This window comes from Tyto alba, unplaced genomic scaffold (assembly GCF_018691265.1).
Source record: "Tyto alba isolate M040663 unplaced genomic scaffold, T.alba_DEE_v4.0 Super-Scaffold_20000042, whole genome shotgun sequence".
Lineage (NCBI taxonomy): Eukaryota > Metazoa > Chordata > Aves > Strigiformes > Tytonidae > Tyto > Tyto alba.
In genome coordinates, this window is record NW_024881293.1 from 12946426 (window position 1) to 12958809 (window position 12384).

General features: G+C 44.4%; 1 protein-coding gene across 2 annotated transcripts in view; it reads right to left on the reverse strand.

Annotated features, from left to right (window-relative positions):
- KDM4B (lysine demethylase 4B) overlaps positions 1 to 10675 on the reverse strand; it is a 92279-nt gene extending 81604 nt beyond the window's left edge. For both annotated transcript variants that reach the window (XM_032994692.2, XM_032994691.2), the window contains exon 1: positions 10516 to 10675. The gene's annotated coding sequence lies outside the window, so the exon portion shown is untranslated. The remainder of the gene's footprint in view (positions 1 to 10515) is intronic.
- Between the last annotated feature and the right edge of the window lie 1709 nt (positions 10676 to 12384).

A 12384-nucleotide genomic window follows, 5' to 3' on the forward strand; every position in this document is an offset into this window, starting at 1 on the left:
AGAAAATAATTTCTTTCTTAACTACTTTGCACGTAGCAGCACTAGTGTACTTTGGATGAATAGCAGCAGCATTTACTGGTACCTCCATCCCAGCTCCCAGTATCACGGGACAAGCCCAGGCAGCAGGACAAGTCCAGGGCTGCGACAGGAGCCCAGCCACGCTGCAGCTCTCTTACAGGATTTTCAGGAGCCAGCTTCAATAAAACAGTGCTGTAATAAGCTCTCCGGCATCACTGAGGAAGATTTCACAGCGGAATCAGACTATTCGGAGAACACTGAAAGCACTTTTCATTCACAGCTCTACTGTGCAGCAGGGTGGACGGTGACAATGTGAACAAACTCTTTTCTCTTCACTATTAATACTGAAAAGGATGATTTTGCAGAAAGAGTCTAAGCTTGCTATTAGTTCTTGAAAAGATGTATTAAGGTCTTCTTCTCAGCTGGGTGCATTCTGTTTCTTTGTAAGAGAGAGTAACAACCTGAAATACTAGGAAAACCTTCTAATTTGCAACTGTGGAAAGGAAACACTAAAACTTGGCTCCAGAGGGATGATCCCAGTGGACACAAAGAGCTGAGTTTTTAATTTCAGTGACTTACATGAGACTTTTCTCTCTAAAATTGATGTGAACCAAGACACTTTTGTGACTGAAATCCTATACCTGTTGATTGAAACCTTTGTATGGCAGAGAAAAAGCCCAAGAAACCCAGCGGAGATCAACAACTCGTGCTTGCTAAATGACTTACAGGCCTGGGAATCCTTCCTCCAGGGAAGGGCTTGGGACTTTCAAGTAGTTTCCTGCTACTCCCCAGCTACTGATCCCAGAGGAGTGGATAATGCCAACTCATTCTCCTTCACTTTTGAGTTGGGGGTAACTTTGACTAAAGGTGGTGACTATTAGTGGAAACAAACCTGCCTTTAGGTATCAGCACTGGAGCTAAATACTGTACCTACATCCAGGGCACATGTCTGCAATGTAAAGCAAACCAGTCCTGCTGGTTTCCTATAAACCTGCTGTTATCAATTACATAAAAACACGGCAGAATTTGACAGAGGACTCACTTAGTTTATACAGTAACACAAGAAGACCATCTTTTAATCTTGCTAAACAAACTTAATATGCTCCCTGGGATTATCAGTTTCTTTGATAAACCAGAACACGTGTACCTTCAGAGCCCTTTAAAGAAGGCACCGGGTCTAAAGGTAAACTTTTACTCCAGTGAGTAGCCTTGCTATCATAGACATTACACTGTATACAACTGGCAAAACCACTTTTGAACAACTTGCTGTCTCTCCAGAAGTGCAGTTTACCACCATTACCCCCTCAAAAAAAAAACCCTCTTACTAGCTTTTTGCCAAAGACCTGGAAACCAGACAGCCAAACATACAAAAAGATGAAGGAAAAGGCCCTTTGGAACATACACCTATAGAGAAAAAGAAGAAAGTAGGCGTTCAAAATCTGGTAGACAAAACCATTGCATTCAAGCCACAGGCAGCAAAAATAACTTTGTGAGAAGAAGATACATAGCATCCACAGCAACTCCACAAGATTTCACTTAGGTTGTGATGGAAGGGGCTGAAAAGACACATAGAAATATCCTCCTGAGCATACACTGCAACCTGCTGCCAACTCAGAGCAGAAAATACACACATTAGCCCGACTGCACTGGTGGTGGGCACACACACTGGCACAGGTATCACACCCTGCTGAAGGAAGAAGGACCGCAGCCATCAAAATCTCACAGAATAAACAAAGTGCTGGCCACAATTTGAAACAAAAGGAAATTTCCCAGCAGTACCAACTTGGATAGCTACTGAGCTCCCATCCGTGGCCATTTGTTCTTCTCCTGTGCCAAATATGATGATTTGTGGTGCCACAGTGCAAAATGATCAGGGAGCTGACTGGTTACATGGCTGTGCTTTACAAGCAGGTAGTCGTGGGTGTAGGACTTCCACAGCAATAGGACAAAGCCACCATCTCACACCACAGCCTCAGCATGTGACAAAGAGTTTCAAACATCTGAAAGTTACAGGGGAAGTCTTAGTGGATTAAACTTTTCTAAGAGGCACACTTATAACTAATTCTCCTCCTAAAACATAGTCTCTTTTTCCCAAACAGGAGAGGTTGTATACACCTAAAAAAAAAAAAAAAAAAAAATGGATTGAGGGTTACTGGTGCTCTTCAGTTGAATTGCCCTTTTATTACAGAACACTGAACCTACTAACTCTTAATCTAATCAATGCAGACAACAAACATTACTGCACTTGTAACACCAGTAAAACTGCTGTTAGCAGTTAAGAAAATTAAGTTCCACAGCTCATTACACTACGTAAGGAGAGTGAATTATACACCCTTGCAGCAGACCATCTAAGGACAACACACACCAAACCAAGGCAGAAAAGTGTACTAAGTCCCATATATTGAGGAAAAAAAAAGAGGAGATATAATGAGAAGACCTAAATGAAGCACACCTAAACAGCTTAGATAATTGAAGGCATAAAGAAGATGTCACTTCCAGCACAAAGCACAAAAATCATTAATATGTAACAAATTATTAAAGCTCACTCTTTGGGGAAGAAATTCTGAGTGCATTCTACTCCTGAGCGGAGGAAGCTGCTATCAGGCAAACAATTTACTGGTTTAATACTTTAGAAAGATAAAGAGACATGTCATATCTTAAGCAATGTTTTTAAATCATAAAAACAAAATCTTAAAACCTCCTTTCCCCTCCATTTTTCATTATAACCCTCTGGATGTGTCAGAGCACAATCAAAACCTGGCAGCACTGCATAACACAACGGGAAACTGTGTATCAATGGCAACAAATTCTCTAATCCTGTTTCAACACCCAAATTGTTTGCCCTTCTGTCTTCTTGCCTTACCTGGCAATTTCCCTTGAAAACTCATGTCTATTGATCCAAATACATCTACTAAACCTTCCCTGCCCTTTCAATAACAACTGGAAAAAAAGAGGTTTGACTCATCCTAGGATTCCTCATCCTAGGGCAGGCTGGACAGCATATTAAGATTTCCTCATTACCTGGACATGGTCCCCACCAGCCAACACAACGTGCCTTACTTCACCATCACAGAGAAGCAAGCTACCTTGCACCTGCCACTGTGCCCTCTCTGGAAACTCCTAGAATGTTCAGTGCACCAGAAATCCATCCTTACCTCATCGCTTACCTCACACTGCTCTGGCTCTGCAGCTCTACCCTGAGCTTTTCTTTCAAGTGAGACTACCCTGGTAGGACATCACTGTTTTCCCCACAGGCCTGGGCAAAATGATAAAACAACTGCTTCTGCCAGTGCTTGGAAAACTGAAAACCTGAACCAAGGACTTAAACTTGGTCATTTAGTTCACTGTCCTCAATTAAACTGTCAACCAGGTTGGTTTTAGGCCCATTCTCAGGGAGAAAAGGCCACGGTCAGGCAACTGACAGAATGTGGGAAGAAGCAGAACCACCTCCCTCCCCTGCAGTAACACACAGCATTATCAGCAAAGACAAAAACATATATACAGAGTCATCCAGACAGCCAAGTAGCATCACAAGTAACCACGATTCACAGCATTTCTGCAGGTTTTTACCTCCCTCTGCTCTTTGCCAGAAGGGCTCAACCACATCCCAGGATGGGACCTGCAAGTGGGCTTGGGCTGCAGACTCCCTTCACCATTAATAATAGGAAAGTTCACAGCCTGTGAATCTTGCCCACATCTATTTCAAGCCTCTGGCACACTTGAAAATAAGTTTAGTTGAGGGGAAAAAAAAAAAAAAAAATCTGATCCTCAACCAAAAATACTGTAGAGATACAAAATGAAACCAAAACAACAACAAAATCCAGACTTTAAGTGTGCCTGAATGAACTTCTTGTTCTGACTCACTTAGTATTTTTTGAGGCATTTCCCATGCAACAAGGTAAGAACCCTGTTCTTTAAAGAAATATTTAAATTTACTCTTAAATCATTGTTTGACTACTAAGTACTGTGCACAAATATTAATGGAAACCTCATGTGTTTATTTAAAATGGCATTTTTTCTGATGAATTAGGCTGGAACACAGAGGGCAGATTCTTCTATTTCCATCTACTTCCTTTCTCAGTAAGCCAACTAATTATACTCAAACTTACATCTAAATTCTCATGGATCAGACACTATCAAAAGTTTCTTAGCAGAGCAAAAGACAAACCTTTGCAAAACATCAAGACTGTATATGAAACAGGCAATTATATATTACTAGTTTTAGATAAGAGTTATGCATTGCCAGCATAGCTGAGAACACTTTCCTGTCTTCCCCCTGATTCCTGAGAATCAGATTACAGCGTTTATACAAAGACAGTGAAAATTTGTAAATCTGCATTCATTGTGGTGTTGCTCAATACAGTTTTAAATTACTGTAAGATTACAGCAATAATTTTAAACTAACACCTTTTCCTCAAAATTATTTATATATTCAATTAAATACATTTTTAACCTCCAAATTGCTTTGCGTTTTGTATAACGTTCATAAAGTCTAAGTAAACATAACAGAAGAAAAATTTAAGAAATAAGAACAGAGACAACATTCCCATACAGGCATGGTGAGTACCCACCAGCCGAGCAGATGAAGATCTACAGTGCAGGGATTTGACAAATTAGAGTATCGTCTATTAAATTTTAAACTCCACAAGGCCTCTCCAGAACTCCAGATTCTCCTGTACTTGAAATCAAGCAGCATATGTGGCTCATTAAAGTAAAATAAAATTTTCCCTCAAAACATCCTCTTAGCTATACAAGCATATAGTTACTCGTACATTTCTTCAAACTGCAGCAAAATTTAGTCACAAATAGCATTTAAAAGCAGAAACAGTATTTAGATTTAAAGGCAATAAATCTGTACGAAATTAAAACAGTTCATTATTGCCTGAAGCAAGGTAGTCAACAGCCTTCTGTAATGTTTATTTCTAAATAAATTCAGAATCAGTACCCAACTGTCTCTCCCCTCAGATTCCCTGTTTTACTGAATATGCAAGATTAACTCATACTAAAAACACACAAATCAGCATATCACTACTGAGACAGAATCTATAACCAGGTAGCTTATGAACTTCAGTTTACTGCATGACACAATAGTTAACCTCTGCTGTTTTTTACTATCTTCACTATATTTACTGCAAGGCTATAAAAGTTTGGGTTTTTTTTTAAAAAAAAAAAAAAAACAAAAAAAAAACACCAAACCAAACACACATTTAACCTGGACTGGTTCTTCTCTGCAGCTCTACTGTGACTTTGGATCTTTGATGCCAGGTACACAAAATGACTTTGGGTTCACTTTGCTAGAATATGAAGAAGAGCACTTAGTAGCTCACCATTTCAAACTGCAAGACCACAGTGAAAGAAGAAACCTCCTGCCCACGCCTGGAGCCACTGACAAAAAAAGCACCTCTTTTTTATGTATTCTGTTCAGTCTGAACAAGAACTTAAAGTCTCAACACACAACACTTTAATTCAATGCAGCAATGCCGCAAACCTTAAAATATTGTCAAGTAACCCACAGTCTGTTATTCTTATCAAAACTTGTATGTATTTCAGAAAACTTGATTACTGCATCGCTTTGTACAAAAAGGTAATTCCTATACCTGATTAATATCTTAATGAGGACTAATTCCCGACAGTCTTGCTTCAGCAAACCTGCCAGAACTATAAGCCTGCAGAGATGTTCCCCATGACTTGCTCAACTTCTTCTCTAGGTTGCTTCAGATTTTTTTAAGACAGAATTTCAGCAAATTTGACTGTTGAAAGTGCTTTTGACTATTTTGCCAATGTAAAAATTGGAATCTTGGTTGCATTTTTTGCACAAGGTGCTTTAGGTCCTGCCTAGAGTGGGTGTGACACACTGACCCAGATTCCAGGCTTACCAGCAGCTGCACTGCCAGAAAATCATCTACTGGGGAAGAGACTGAGCAAGAGGCAAAGCCAGGAGGCGGAAGGACAGGGCCAAGAAGCATAACAGCTCCAGAAGTGCACTTCAGCAGGAACATCTATCCTCAGCTGCACCTGTAAATAACTTTAAATCATCGTGGTCACGGAGAGAAGCAGGGGGAACCCCACAGTCTTCTGTTAGGCATCTCATTTCATACCCATTTCACACTTCTTAACCAAAACTGCAACTGAAAGGAGTGACAATTTAAAACCTAAATTAAAGCAAAACCTTGGGGAAAACCAAGCTAGTTTCACATTAGCTTCAAGGTAACATTAGACAATTTTAATCTCTCCCAGCTCAATTTTATCCAGTTCTTCCCTCAGGAAGCTACAGTTCCAAACCTTAACACATACATCACAACCAAAGCTGCACCGCTTGTTTTGCCAGCACAGAACTGAGAACAAATATGGCAAACTTCATACAAACTTATCTACAAAAAAAAAAAACAAAACAACAACAACCAAAAACAAACAAACAAACAAAACAGAAAAACCCCCACAAACAACAAAACCACACCAACCCACAGACGCTCACCAAAGTCCTCCCCACTGCTCTGAAGTAATACCGGAAATTGTAAAGGACTATCAGAACACCTCAGGAAATCATCTTAACACACCACCAACTTCCAACATTGTCTTCTTAGTCCATATTCAAATAGAGTATTTTTATCATATAGGTTTAGAAAATGAAAGAACAATGCTATATTTTCCAAGAAACTGGGAATCGTGGCTTTTTTCATGAGCCTTCTGGTACAGCAAAATTAAAAAAATAATTAAGTTGCAGATCATTTTTGCCATGACTGAGGCACACACAGACTAAGTAAGGATCTTACACTACACAAACATATTACAACAGAATACAAATGTGTTCTCCTGTGTCAGCAGTCATCCAGTAAGAACATAATTAAGGAACTGCTTAATTTATAAGAGAGAATAATTTACTCCATGAAAATATACATGAAAGTAAGTACCTTAATTAAGCCATGGTAATAAGTGACTAAATCCATAAGTTGTGACAAGACAGAACATATTTGGTCCAAAACAAAGATTTAAAAAAAAAAAAAAAAAAAATCTTACTAAGCAAGATCAGTTTACTGAAAATGGAAAACCACCTCTCATCCCACAATGATTTTATACTGAGAACAATAGCATGACATTAATATCACTAAACCTATGTAAAATGATGAGATTTATGCCAATTTCAGCACTACTTAAGGTTTTCAGTTTGCTAGCACATCAAACAGACAAACCATCTTTCGATTCTTAAATAGACGACAACTAATTACTTCAAACACTGCCTTGCACAGCCACGGAGAATCCTGATGGCATCCAAATATATTAAGCAAATCCCCCACTTGCAGGGACATATTTAGCTGTCATCCATCTTTGATATTAACAGATGCTATATTGCAAGTAATGCTGCGTATAGCACAAGCAGACAACGAACGGACAGACAGTAACAGGCGTTGCAAATCCTTTTCAATGGCACACAGTAAAACATTAAAAAGTGAGTCAGAAAGGCTGAAGCATTCACCAGTCCACAGTTCTTCTATATTGCCTAGAATTAATTAAAAGGAAATAAAGTTTCTAATTCTTACAACTGCAAAGAGATTTTCATAACATGTTAACTGATGCATGGTTGTCTCAGGCTGCAGCAAGACAGTGCTATTATTTGTACTTACATGTGAACTCCCCTATTCACTGAAATGTGATGCAAACTTTGAAGGCTAATTACAGCCACCTGAATGCCAACACATTGTTGACTGTATTGCAGCTGGACATCCTCACAGAAAATAAGAATAACATAACTCTTGATAAATGTGCAAAAACCCCCCATATAGCTAACACGCTTATCCAGTATGTCTGGACAAACTGGTTTTCCCAACTCATAAAATTTCTTGAGACCTCTTGTATGGAAATAGCTCCAAGTTTTCAGAAGTTGCCTATGTTTTTGATAATTTAAAATGCCCAGTGCCTGCAGATGTATAAAACAATCACTCTATCTTATCTGTTAGTGACAGGAGCTGACAATATCTCCAGAAATAGTTTTCACTCCATTTTGCTTCAACAGCTCAGTTTAATGGGCCAGTAAGTAGTTCCACGTGCTGTATTTGCCTCAGAACAACCACCAGCATTACCTAGAGAAGACAGGTGGGATCCTCCCTGAAAATGCATTTTTTAATCATTTCCCATCAGAAAGGTGATGAAACCTCTTATGTATGTAAGGTCTTACTTATAAAGGACCCTGTTCACCCTAAAGTCAAACTTTGAATGTCAGACCTGTGTACTTTGTTCTTTCGTCCATGTGTTTTAACTTACTGAGAAAACTTCTTATATGTAAGACCATTTATATGCTGGTCCCACTGGACTGGTTAAGAGAATTATTTTTTTCAATAAGTAAAAAAAAAAGAAGAAGGAATAATACATTCCTGAGTGTTGGAACAGCATTTTCCTGTCTAAAGCCATTTCAGTGAGTGTCTTATACGTGAACATTTGGCTCTGGAACAAGGAATCAAGTATATCCACCTACATACACTTTGCATAGGAGTAACTCCTACCACTAATGAGAACGAAACAGCCATCGACTCCTTTTGGCGCTGGAGGAGTCAGTCTACCTGCCTCAACTTCTTTAATTTATTACAGGGGAACCTAAGAATTAGGAACTTACTGTCAAAAAGCAATTACCCCCCACGTACATGTCAGCAATTACATAAAGTAACTGTCGGAGTAACTGTAAATTTTAAATTCTAGTCTTAAGATTTCTAGTGATTATGTGAACTTTACCAAAACAGGAAAAGGAAACAGAACAGAAAAAAAATAAAAGTTCATAAGAAAGAAGTAACTTATTGTGTGTGAAAAAGGAAAAAAAAAACAAAACAAAGCAAACATGATTAGGTTTCTAATGAACAGAGTTCCATAAAATTGAGCCCTTCTTGGTTAAAGGAAACTTAACTTTAGAAGGGTCAAGATTGATACAGCATGATAATCTATTTACACTGCCCCAGCACAAAGACAACTAAATGAGAGTGGAACTCCAATGTTCTAGGCCTTAACAGCAACACAAGAACAGTCTGTGCCCCTGAACAGCACCCATTCTCTAGAACAGCTTTATTAAAAAGTATAAAAGTTAAAGAACGTGTATAAAACTAAATCTAATGCCTGACTTTAACCCTTTAAAACAATGGAGTCCAAAATAGACTTTCTGCAATATACCTAGGTCCTACGCAGCTATACACTCCGTCTTCACGAACAAGAACCAAAGCCAGCTTTAAAGGAAAGCCAAGTACCACCTCTAGGTGAAAGGTTTCCTGAATAGTTTCCCCTTTCACTACATACTACATCCCAAAAGAGCCTTCTATTTATTCCCTTATAAAAGGGCAAACTGAGCAGCTAGAAGCCTAAAAGCCAGGGCAAGTCACCACAGTGTGACCGGACAGATAATTTCTGCAGACCACAACTGTTTCAGAGCCGGTCATCTCACTTTTTCACCCTGCAACGTTTCTGCTCGAGAGGCTGACTGGCCAGGGGCGAGGAAAGATCTCTGCGTATAACCACGGGTGTTTCTATTCACGTCAGGCTTATTACAACTACCAAAAAAAAAAAAAAAAAAAAAAAAAAACACCAACCGCTTAGGTTTGGCCCTAGACTTTGACAGTCTCTGAAGAGGAGGGGTGGGGGGGAGGAAAATAATGCCGGTGTCATATTCTTGCCAGCAGGCTCTGCGAGCCCCGGGCCTGCAGCTCTCCGCCGGGAGCTCAACCACAGCATCCCGGAGCCGCCGCCAGCTCCCCTCGCCCAGCGCAGCCCCCGCCGCCAACCGCCGAGCAGCCGCTTTATTCTCCACCGCCCCAATCAATCCCCCACCGCGGCGAACAACCGCCCCGCAACGCAACCGCCGCCGCCCCGGGCCCAGCCGGCGCCCGCGGCCGGTACCCCCCGGCGCCGGGGGGCGGTTAGAGACCACTCGGGGCCTCCTCCCCCACCCCCCCCACCCCCGTCCCGGGAAAAAAAAAAAAAAAAAAAAATAAATTTCTGCGTTGAAACACCGCGCTCAGACGCGGAGCCTTCCGCGGACATCTGAGGCAGCGGGGGAGGGGACACACACGGCGGGGTGTAGGAACGGGGGCGGCGGGGGGGAGCTCCCACCGCGCCCGCTCCCAGACAAAGCGGGCGTTGGGCCGGGGGGAGCGGGCCGGGCCGGGCCCTGCCCGCACAGGCCGGTTCCCCCCCCCCCTCGCTGCCGGGGCCCGGCGGCGGCCGAGGGCCGGGCCGTGGAGAGGAGGAGGAGGAGGAGGAGGGCCGGCCGGCGGAGGAGAGGCGCGGCGGGCCGCCGTCCGGAAGCGAAAAGGCAAAGCCGGGGCCCGTCGCTGAGGAGCGGCTGTGGAGAAGGGGCTGAGGCCGGGGAAGGCCGGCGGGACGGTGCCTGGAGCCCTGAGGGCTGGGCAGCGCCGAGCTGCGGGGGGCTCCGGGGGTGGAGCCGCCGGCAGCGGCAGGGCCCCCCCCGCGGGGAAGGAGGGAAGGAGGGAGGGAGAGGCGAGGTGCCGGCCGCCCCCGTACCTGAGCCCGCGGGCGGTCCCCCTCGGCGGCGGCGGCGGCGGCCCCGGGCTGCCCGTCAGCGCAGCGCCGAGCGGCCCGGCGCGGGGGGCAGAGCGGAAGGGGGGCGGCGAGGAGAGCGCAGCACCCCGCGGCCAGCACCTGCCGCCCGCCTCCTCGCCCCGCTCGTTGGCTGCGGCCGGCACCGCCTTCGTAGCGATTGGGCGCGCCGCCGGTGAGAGGCGGCGGTTACGACCCATGGCGGAGCCGTTCACCGAACAACAAGCCGAGGGCAGCCGTTGATTGGCGGGTTGCGCAGGGTAACGCCCCGCCCACCCGCAGGCGGAGCAGCCGGTCGCTCTCACGTCGCTCGGTCTCTTTCCGCCAATAGGATGCGCCCTTTGGGAAACAGCGCCTCGCCCCCAGCTGCGATTGGGCAAGAGAGAGGCAAGGCGGGCGTGGATAGGTCGCGCGGGGTGCCCGTCAGGGCCGCACGGCTCTGGGCTCCGGCGGGGGCGCGGGGCGGTGAGTACGTGAGGAGCCGCACAGCAGCGCGCGGGGGGGGGGGCGGGGGGGGCGCTGCGGCCGCCCTGCGCCAATGGGGCGGGGAAGGACGGCCCCCCCCCCTCCGCGCGCCGCCTGAGGCGGCCTCATGGCGGCCGGGGTCCGGGCAGAGCCCCGGCACCCGTCCTTAACCTGTCCCCGGTCCGGAGCCCCCCAGAGAGGGGGGGATTGACCCCGAGGTAGAGCCAAACAGGCCCAAGGCTGCGCCTTTCCCCCATGGCTGAGGGCCTCGGGGTTGTTGCAGTAACTGTGCCCCTGAGGGAAGCCTGGAGCAAGGGTAGCAGCAAGGTGGTGAAGATGGCAAGCCTGCATTTCACAGAAAGGCAGTAACAGCACCATCAGTGCATTTAGCAAACTTCTGTTTTTTGCGACAAGCTCAGCCACCACGACCAGTCCAGTCTCTCTTACTCGAGGGACCTGGAGAACCACAGCACCTGAGGAGTAAAATGAACATAAAAAGGCGAGCGTGTTAGACCTGAACACCTCATCTCAAGCTCTCACAATAGTTTAGGCTTTCTTGTAGGCTGCAGTAGCTGGAGTTTTTTTTAAAAAAAAAAAAACAAAAACAAAAAACACAACACATCAGCTACTACCCGTGCACTGAATCTGCCTCTCCCCACCAGTTCATTCTTTAAAAGCACTGGGATTCACCTACACTCCATTCCAATTTCCCCCGCAGAAGATGCAGCAGTACCAGAGGTGAGGGCAGCCCAATTTCGGACAGAGGACGGTGGCTGCAGTTTCCCCCCTTCCCCTGCCGAGACTGTGGAGATGCCCCAGGTCGCTGGGAGGACCCGTCTCCTCGCAGTCACCATCACCACACAACCCATGCTCTTTCAAACGGGCTGCAATTACAGGACCATGGAAGCCTGCCAGGATGAAGCTGGGGTATTTTTTAATTTGTGCTCAGTTAAACTGTCCAGAGCCTAGATTCTGTAAACTTGATGGGAAGCAAGATGGGAATTCCCAAAACAGAAGAAAGATCCTTGTGTTGCTTTCTTTTTGCAACACTGTTAATCTTACATCTCAATATCCACAAAACACTCATTCTACTAAATCACATACTGGATATTTCACAACATAGATGTACAGGAAATTAAACATCATCCTACTAATAAACTCTACCATTAAAAACACACATTCCCTTCATATCCAAAGGCACACACCAGCTCACTTTATAGCAGAGTAATTTTCCTTGTAGAGCTTTACTCGAGTAGATCTGCAAACTCCAAATTATAAAGTGTCTCATTTGCAGAAATTCTCATTCATCCTAAATAAACACCAAAACTCAGAACAGTACACTGAAACCTACGTAGGAAAACAAGGTTT